Raw genomic sequence first — 10687 nt, 5'->3', positions numbered from 1 at the left:
GGCTGTAACCAGCTTTAAAACCGGCATCGCGGGCACGTTCCTTGACCAGGTCCAAACCAGTTGCGGTTTCAGGTGCATCCATGATAGCCTGAACGATCTGCAAATAAAAGAATGATAAGACTCACAGATTACTGCAACCACAAAGGCGTGGAGTACTTACATGTGCAATGCCATGACTCCGCATCCACTCATGCTCATCTTCCAGTTGTTGGAGCGAAGAAGTCAGAGCATCTCTGGCTTCAATGGCAGCATTAGCCCGCTGTTCCGCAACAGTCACGCGGGCTGTGAGGTCTGTAACCACGACCTCCCGGGTCTGAACTTCAGCCTTTCAAAGAGCAAAAAGCAGTTTACTCAAAATCAGTAAACATTCTCAAAAGGCGGAAAGAAAATACAAACAGAAATAACGAATCATACCTGAAGGCTGGCAACAACTTGCTCCAAACGGGTGCGCTCAGCATTCGCCACCGCAAGAGCCTTAGAAGAGCGACTCTCACTCTCTTTGGCCTCCTCAAGGGCCTTTGCAGCACGAGCCCCCGCTTCCTTGGCCTCTTCAAGCGCCTTTACAGCCCGGGCCTCCGCCTGCTGCGCTTTAACCGCAACCGCCTCAGCTGCAGCCTTCTCTTTGCCCAAAGCAGCGTTCGCTGCCTTGGCATTCGTCAACTCCTGACGAGCACGAAACAGATTGTCATTCTGCTTAGCCCAAGATTCATTCCACTTCTTGCGCTCATTGGAAAACTTTTCGTTCCAACTCTTGCGTTCATCAGAAAGTAACTTGGCAAGAGTACGAACCTGTTTCAGCTCAGCAGTTGCAGCCCACGCTGCAGTCTGTTTCTGCTTATCAAAAGCAGCTCTATCTCTTTCAAGCTGCTCCGCACCCGCACGAGCAGCCTTCACCAACTCTTCTGCTTCGACCCGCAAACGAGCAGCTTCTTCTTCCCTGCGGCCTAGTACCTTGTAATCTTCCAAAATGGCATTCGCCACAATGGAACTTCCTACTAGCATCGAAGAAAGTTGGTTGATGCGCAGCTCACGGGGTGCGGCACGGGCACGTTCAGTTTCAAATGGGGTGCCCAGACCACCCAAAATCTCCCTGCACGCGGAAGGATCGTTCGAAATATCATCCCCCTGCATAACAGTCCAGGGGGGTCGATGATAAGCTGTACTTCGATCCTGCGTGTAGGTGCGGTAATAGTACTCCAATTCAGACTCCCCAGGCTGAATAGGAGGCCCATCATAACCCGCACCACCGGAAGAAGAACCGGTAACCTTCTCACCAGCAGAAGATTTCTGCGGCTCAGCATCAGTCTGTCGTGGCTCAGCATCCGACTTCTGTTTCCCAACATCTGAAAACCTCAAGTCCAATCCATCACCCTCATTGGGAGAGATCAGATTGTTGGAGGAATCCACAGTATCAAATATCTGGGAAACAGTCTTCTCCACCGTCTTCTCCACCTGCACGGTGGGATCAGGAGTTACCTCAAAAGGTGCCGGAGGCTCCTTTGGCACCTCAGGCTCCTTTGGCACCCCCGCATCCACAACAGCGGTATGCGAAGGAGACAAAGGAAAATCGAAGAACGAAAAACCTGCATCTTGTGGTTCTGCAAATACAAAGAGCAATAACTATTAATCCAACACGATGTGCATGCAAAACAATGCAGAAAGTTATACTCACCAGCAGCAACCGCAGGTTTCTTTTGCACGGGAGCAGCCCTTTTAGACTGCAGCTTCCGACGCTTCGGTTCACCACCACCAGCAGCCTTTTGCTCTGGTTCTCTCTTCTTACCAACAACGGGGGGACCCGCAGCGGTTCCACCCGCAGCCGCACCACTACCTAGAACACCCAAACCCTCAAGGGTATTAGATACTACCACGTAATCGATATATCTGCGATAACAAGATCGATAGGTACCTGCGGCCCGAGACACCGGAAGAGGGGCAACTGAGCCCTCAGCTTTCTCCTTACCACGACCCCGCGTGGTTTTCTTCACCTGCTTCTTCTCCACATGCTTCTTGGGGATGCGCTTTTCAAACTTCCCCAAATCCCTAAGGATAGCTGCATGGGAGAAATCAAGCAAACAAATTACGAGGGTAGACTTGGAAAACAAGTACAACTTAGAAAATACCTTTTTCGCCTTCCGGCACGGGTGCCTTCAGCACATCACGTTTGGGTACGCGGAAGTTGCCAACAATTTCTAGATTAAAACCTTCCCGTAACTCAACCGGAATCAGCTCAACTTTGCCCTCGAAATCGGGCTCGAACATCCTCCACAGACCAACCGCATCCTCTGATACAACACATGCATGCATATTACTACAAGGATAATGAAGCAAGGAAAACAATAAAGAGTAACAGGCTTACCACCACTCTTTTCCCGCACAACGGGCCTTACCTTCCTGTCCGGCCTAGTAAGCAACATCCGCAACACCCACAGCTGGTTGTTGTCTAACTTCTTGAGTTCAATAGGCCGCAGCCTAGAGAACCAGTCCACAGTCTTCGCGGTGGCAACAGGAATTTCCTCATCAGTGACACCAATATTGACATCCCGGAAAGTCATATTGGCATATACCGCACAGGCTTTAACATAGAAGAACTTCATCTTCCAATGGGTCACACCCTTCGGAGGTGTCATCAACTTCAAACTCCCATGACGTTGAGTAAAAGAAAAAAACCGGTGTTCACCGTCAACTGGTAAAACCGCCGGAAATTCTCAACAGCAATGGGCAAGCCATAAGCACGAAAGGTATACTCAAAGTTCCTGATTCGGAACATCCCAAATGGACTAAGTTGGGAGATATGGAGATGATAGTACTCCAACACCTCCGCAACAAACACCGTCACCGGCAACCGAAGGTTGCCTTTGGTGAAAAAATCTGCCCACATGGTAATATAACCGGCCGGAGCATCGGCACCGGTGTCCCCCTCTTGTGGGTAAGTAGCCTTCCAGTCGTCGGCCATATGAATGGTGGTCATCAGGTTTTTAAAACCACCCTTTGACCACTTCAACACCGGTAACCCACCACCGGAAGCATCAACGTCATCATCTTCGTTTTCATCAGCCGCCACTACCGGCTGTTCAGGGTTTTCACCCTCCACATTGTGTGGATTCGATGGTTCAGACATCAGAAATATAGAAGATGAGCACTACAAACTCAAAATAACCTCACCGGAAGTTCAGGAAATCTCTTCGGAGAAGACAAAGGAAATGTTTCTCTCACTGGAAAATTTTTGAAATTTCGAATAAGTGAGGGGAAACCACGAACGGTTTCCCCTTATATACCCATCGTAATTAATACGGAGGGAGAAAACAAATCATCACATTCAAAAAGAACCAATTATGCGGCAACACGTGTAATATAACAGTTCCGCTGACGGTTATCACGCGCGCGTGGCCGCCCACGCGCCTGACAAGAGAGACCTTTACACTCCTTGCTACAGTGCATTTAATGCCTCGGGCAGTGCAAATGTCCTTTCATTTCAGCACATGACAGAATGATCTCACCAACTTCCACCAACTCACACATGAGATCAGCCACGTATGCAACAAAAAGCGACTACATTATCCAATTATAAGCGGCATGCGGTTTCTCGGGTATACCGCACCATAACCCATACCGCATGTCGTTTTTTTTACATACCCCTGCAAAAAAATATATATCTCCACACTATAAGGGGGTATAATACCTATCCGCACTACCCACGAGCACACGTGGAATATGCGGAAATGACACACACGAGCCCGTTCAGGTGTGTCAGATACTCAGAACCAGCGTTGTTCTTTGGACTGAACCGCATCTCAGAAACAGGTAAACCGCATTGCCTTCATTCTCTTCAAGCTTCAAATCCCTCCTATCCGGTTCACAACCACAGAGGGTGCATAAATAACTTCTTCAACGAGAAGAAGGAAGGGAATATACGGGCACGCACATCAGCAACCTTGACTCCTGATCCTTCAAGAGCCACATCCGAGCAACACACCCGTTTCAAGCGAATATGGGGTGACAAAACCGCAGACGCTCATAAGTCGCTGCGGACACAACCATAGCTTCCGCAAACGGTTGCTACGGAAGAGCCACAACTAACTTCACATCGAGGAACGAAACTACTTCAAGGAAAACTCCTCGGTATTGGAGCGTGAAGGAAGGTGCCTAAGGAAGAGATGCGGACGAGATCCCCAATGATCATACGAGATCTTGTCGAACAACAAGCGATCGAACAAGCGGTAACAAGTCTGCTTATGACTTTGTTACCCTACTTGTAAGATGGATAGAATAAACAATGGTGGGCATTACCATGCCTATGACCATGTTTATTTGACCATTATCCAGAATCACATTGTTCGACCAAACATGGCCAACAATGACGCAAGTACTCAACGTTGTTCCCACAACCGTGGCCAACAATGTCAAGCAACGAGGTAACCGCAAAAGGACGTGCGGTTACTAGAGAGCTAACTGGAAGAACATGAACACCCCACAAAAGGGATCATCATTTGATGTCCAATCATGATATCAGAAAACTCTCTTCTTCGTTCGCCACCTCAAAGGTTGGTTCGAAGTTTGTGCACACCTTCAACCACCATCTCAGAGATTGGTTCGAAGTTTGTGCATACGCCCAGCAAGGTCTCAAGGTTGGTTCGACACACTAACACGTGGCACCCAACCCGAGGCTGAGAATTTCGCATCAGACGAAACATTCTCACCGGTACGGAAGAGGCATCAAATGACCCTTCCAGACCTCCAGCTTGATTTACAAAAAGCAAAGACCATCCACATGGTCTAGGATCTTCTCCAGACTCCAGACTACCTTCTAAACACCATAGTCCAGTACTCCTCCCACATGCAACTTGCATATGGCAGCAACACTAGACTGGGGGGACTTGAAGGGGTATGGTCCCAGATCTCGCGTCAGCGTCGACCGCGAGTGACCATTACCCTTATCAAAACCCCCATTAGCTAACAACCTACTTATGTCCGTGCGGGAACGCATCGACACAGTGGTTGAATCCAATCTGTCCAGTGATGGAGGAGGACTTACCTGGAATATTAGAACGGTAGAGTGATGCGGCATAGCATCACATCTGGTGTATGAAAACGGAAGTATTCACAGCGATGCGGCCTCGCACCGCGTCCAGTGAACACTTCTATCAATACAAGGAAGCTGGACAACAGCAACAGTCACCACAGGTGACGATGCGACTAGCACCGCATCTCGCGTATTTCTTGATCACAAGCAAGGGACGCGGTAACATCAGATGTTACCGCAGGCAGCGATGCGGCTCGCACCGCATCCTATACGCCCAACAAGTGGGACTGACACCACAGTGCAAGTAGCACCAATGACAGTCATCTGTCAGGGCTACGTAAGTAACAGACTGACGTGGCGTAACCTCCACACCCGACAAGCCTGACACACCTGCAAAGGTGCAGCACGTCGTCAGTCTGTCCATCATCCTCCTCCTTCACTCCTCGGCTATAAATACCAACCCCAAACCAGGTTTGATCTCTTCACAACTCTCTCACTACTACTACTATCATACTTTGCTTCCCAAGCAGATTACTGATTCTCACGCCGGAGAGTGGTAACAAGGAGCACCCCCCACCCCATCCTCCTTGTTACGAGTCACGGTTTGTTCCCTTGTGCAGGAGATCGACCCACCGGTGACCCAGCCAGCGATCCTCGAGAGGAAGGGATTAACCCTTCTTGGCGAGACCAGTGAGTTAACCCTGCCCGGTTAACCATTGTTTCATCACCCACAAACCGGAGGCATGCAACCTCTACTGAAGATGATGAACTACCATTTCAAATCTCTACCAAACGAATTGTGTCTCTATCAAGTTATATGACCAATAGGGCTCAATTTTGTAATAGAGAAGCTCATAATGCTCTAAAAAACGATCTGATTGAGCATATATGGAACAAATTTGCAGTTGACGAATAATTATGTGGTTTGTATTTTATGTATCTTCAATTTTATATTTCATATGATCGTTGTAACTTGTTTGTCATTTTTATTAACTATGTTTGATGAATGTATGTGTTTTTTATTAAAAAATTCTTATATTGTTGTTATTTATTTTGCTTTTAAAACAAATCGATTTCAAATGAAAATATTAATTATAATTATTTTTAACACATTTATGGATAAATAATAAGCATAAAAATATATATTTAATAAAAAATGTTTTAAAGGTTGGGTTGTGAATGTGAGTAAAATGTTGAGATAGGTTGGGTTGTGTAGGTGGAAGAGAGAGAAATTAGTTTTTTATTAAAAGGTGGGTTGGAGAAGGTTGTGGATGGAGACAGCCTAAGGCTACACTCATCGGTGACTTTTGAGAAGGGTTGGTTGCCAAAAAGTGAAAGAAAAAAAAATCAATTTTAGCTCACGACCAACTTGTGCTTTCAACCGTGGTTGTTCATTTTTTTTTATTATTTTAACAATGCCACATGTTGGCTTATGATTGGTTCTTTGATAATTATGTTTTTCATTTTTATTTTGTAACAATTAATTCTAGCTAAAACATGGTTTTCTTTAATAACTTTTTAGTATTTAATTATTAAAAAAATCTAAAAACACAGTGTCATTTAACTTTTTTTTGTGAACACATTGATATGAATTTTATCAAAAACCGAGTTTATTCAAAAAAATATATTTTTTAATTAATTTATTTTTTTATAAAAAATACATATATCTTTGTTTTCCACATGTTCTGATCTTACTGGTTCATTAGATTTTTTGGATACCTTTATTATCTAAAAAAGTCTAACATTATCTGATTAAAGAAAACATAAAATATTAAAATTTATGATTTTTCCCTATAAATATTACATATGATTAACTTATTTTCATACTCCTTTGATTTCATATAATAATCATGGATCCTCCGTATTCAAACTTCTATTTGAATCTCAGAGATTCTGAAGAATATTCAAATACTCAATACTATCAAAACTCTCCGCTTTTTTCAAATTTAAGACAAGTTCCTGTCACTGAAAATCTTCAAACCTCACAAAACACAGAAAAACAACCAAGAGGTACTAAATGGGATGTTGCTGAAGATGTCGCTTTGATGTCAGCTTGGTGTTTGGCTAGCGAAAATAGTGTTAATGGTAAAAAAAACAATCATTGTGGACAAATATAAAAGAATTATACGATACAACTCAAAAAGAAAATCCAGAAAAGATTGGTATGAGAAATTTGGAGCAAATGAGAGGTCCTTATAAAAGCCTTAACGAAAGTGTCCAAAAGTGGGTTGGGGTGTATCGGGAAGCATGTCGTCAAACAAGAAGTGGCGTGAGCCAAAATGATATTGAGAGTCTTGCTCGTAAGCTTTATGAGAACGAGGTTGGAAATAAGTTCAATGACATTGTTGTTTTTAGTGAAATTACGTGTAAACACGAGAAGTGGAGTTTACAAATGCATCATGACACAACACGTTCATTTTCTGAGGAAGGTAATGAAGAAAGTAGTGGTAGTTCAAAAAGATCAAGGAATACTGAAGAAGGAGGCTATTCACCCCAGAAACACCAACTAGTGGCGGTTCAACAAGTCAGCGTCCAATAGGCAGGGATGCTGCTAAAAGAAAAGGAAAAGGTAAGTTTGATGCTAATATACTTGCTGAAGAAATTCGTGCATTCAGGCTTACTATATACATTGAAGTTGATATCATGAAAAAGAAATACGAGTTGGAGCAGCAAAAGGAACAAAAAAAAGGAAAGAAAGCGAAAACAAAGCGAGTTAGAGCAACAAAAGATACTAAAAAAGGAATAAATAAAGCAAAGGAAAATGGAACTTACAAATCTTACCACATTGTTACAAAAGGAGCATTTGATGAAATATTTTCTAATGTCGAAATACTATGGAAATTGAATCTAGTTTGTTGTGTGCTTTGTTTTAGTTTGGTGTGAGTTTTATTTTATGTTTGTTTTATGCATTTGTAAGATATTCAATTATGATGTGTGTTATAAGTTGGATGCTAGGATTTTATCTTATTAGATCTAGGATTTATTTTCCGTATGCTTTTATGCATTTGTAATATATTCAATTTTCTCTAGTTTAGATTATTAGGAATGAATCAATTATCTTCTTTATCCATTTGTCAACACCGTATTGGATGCTAGGATTTTATTTAGATGATAAAATCTAACATTATCTCTAGTTTATATTTTTAAGAATTAATCAATTATCTTCTTTATCCATTTGTCAACACCGTATTGGATGCTAGGATTTTATCTGGATAATAAAATCTAACATTATCTCTAGTTTATATTTTTAAGAATTAATCAATTATCTTCTTTATCTATTTGTCAACACCGTATTGGATGCTAGGATTTATTCTGGATAACAAATTATCTTCATTTTTTGTATAAATAAAGTATACCAATGGGTCACATTCTCATCCAACCATAAAAGTTCCACTCTTTATGAAACATGTCATATACTGAAAACTCTGAGAGTTCCGATTCGTCAAATGAGAGCAATGAATGGGAAGAAAGAGTGTTTCAATCAAATTGAGCATTTGATAACATGTTGGTTGAGTTACTTATAAACATGCCAGATATGATCATTAGAGATCATTCTCCTATAGTAAGAAGAAGGTATTGTGATCGTGAACGTGAACAGGGTGAGGCACGCTTGATAAAAAAGACTACTTTGTTGAGAACCCAACATATGATGAAGTAACATTTCGACGTAGATTATGAATGCGGAAACCACTATTCCTACGTATAGTGGAAGCTGTTACAGCTAATGATGTATATTTTCAACAGAGATGTGATGCCACAGGCAGACAAGGTCTTTCATCATTGCAAAAATGTACTGCAGCTATGCGTGTGCTAGCGTATGGGATATCAGCAGATCCACATGATGAATATTTAAGAATAAGTAAAACTGTAAAAAGGGATGCTCTAATGAAGTTCGTAGAAGGTGTTATTTAGTGTTTCAGTCAACAGTACTTTAGAAAGCCCAATGATAATGATTTAGCAAGGTTACTCCATGTTGGGGAAGAACGTGGATTCCCAGGAATGATTGGCAACATTGATTGTATCCATTGGGAATGGAAAAATTGTCCCAATGCTTGGGCTGGGCAATATGCAGGTAGAAGCGGCAAACCAACAATCATTTATGGATATGGCACACATTTTTGAAACACCCGGTTCGTGCAATGATATTAACGTCTTTCAATGATCTCCTGTTTTTGATGATGTATTGTCAGGTCGGGCACCAAATGTTAATTACGTCGTGAATGGTAAAGAATATAAAAGGACGTATTATCTCACCGATGGCATATATCCTTCATGGGTTGCCTTTGTCAAGTCCATAACCTGTCCACAACTTTGAAAACACAAACTGTTCGCTCAACATCAAGAGGTTGTTAGAAAAGATGTTGAAGGAGCATTTGGAGTTCTACAAGCTCGTTTTGCATTTCTTCGAAAACCATGTCTTGTGTGGGACAAGGAGCAGATTGAGAAAATTATGATTGCATGAATAATTATTCATAACATGATCGTTGAGGATGAACGAGACGCATGCCTTAACTATCATGACCCATCTGAATTTTTAAGTGACAGTCTCACAAACCAGAGGCATGCAACATCTACTGAAGACGATGAACTACCATTTCAAATCTCTACCAAACGAATTGCGTCTCTATCAAGTTATATGACCAATAGGGCACAATTTCGTAATAGAGAAGCCTATAATGCTCTAAAAAACGATCTGATTGAGCATATATGGAACAAATTTGCAGTTGACGAATAATTTTTTTTTTGAACGGCAAATTTGGATCACTGACGGACCATTGGAGTATCATCGTGCCACCAGAGGAACCACCCGATCATATCCATCTCCACTAGGCATAATGTGGTTTGTATTTTATGTACCTGTAAGTTTACATTTCATATGATCGTTGTAACTTGTTTGTCATTTTTATTAACTATGTTTGATGAATGTATGTGTTTTTTTATTAAAAAAATTCTTATATTGTTGTTATTTATTTTGCTTTTAAATAAATCGGTTTCAAATGAAAATATTAATTGTAATTATTTTTAATACATTTATACATAAATAATAAACATAAAAATATATATATTTAATAAAAAATGTGTTAAAGGTTGGGTTGTGAATGTTAGTAACTAGTAGATGCCCCGCCCGCGTTGCGGGGCAATAGCCGAATAATTCTCAACCAATTAAAAAAACTACTATAATTTTGCTATGAAAAAAAACGATGACAAGACCGTAATTTTTCGCTCAGGGCAAAACTGTAATTTTTCAGGACTAATGAGCCAAGGTTAGGCAGCTAGAGTTATGTGCCGCCCGCGTTGCGGGCCGCTAAACCGAGTATTTCGTAGGTTAATAACATGTACGCCTTTATGTCGGTTAGTTATACATGCTACCTATAACACGATATCAAAAAAGACAAATCAAGTTAACCAATTAAAGAAAAACAGTAGCATAGTTATGATAAAAAAAATTAACTAAAACGATGATAAGCGTGTAACTTAGATGGGGGCAAAACAATAACTGTCAGGACCAATTAGCGAGTGCTAGGCAGCTGTTTGGCATGAATAAAAACAAAACTAACTCAACAAAGTAAAATAAAACACTACCATGGTTTTGCCAAAGAAAAAAAAAACGATAGCAAAATTGCAAATTTTAACGGAAGTAATAAAATCATAATTTTAAAATGG

This window comes from Helianthus annuus, chromosome 4 (genome assembly GCF_002127325.2).
Source record: "Helianthus annuus cultivar XRQ/B chromosome 4, HanXRQr2.0-SUNRISE, whole genome shotgun sequence".
Lineage (NCBI taxonomy): Eukaryota > Viridiplantae > Streptophyta > Magnoliopsida > Asterales > Asteraceae > Helianthus > Helianthus annuus.
Note: the sequence above shows the minus strand (reverse complement) of the source record.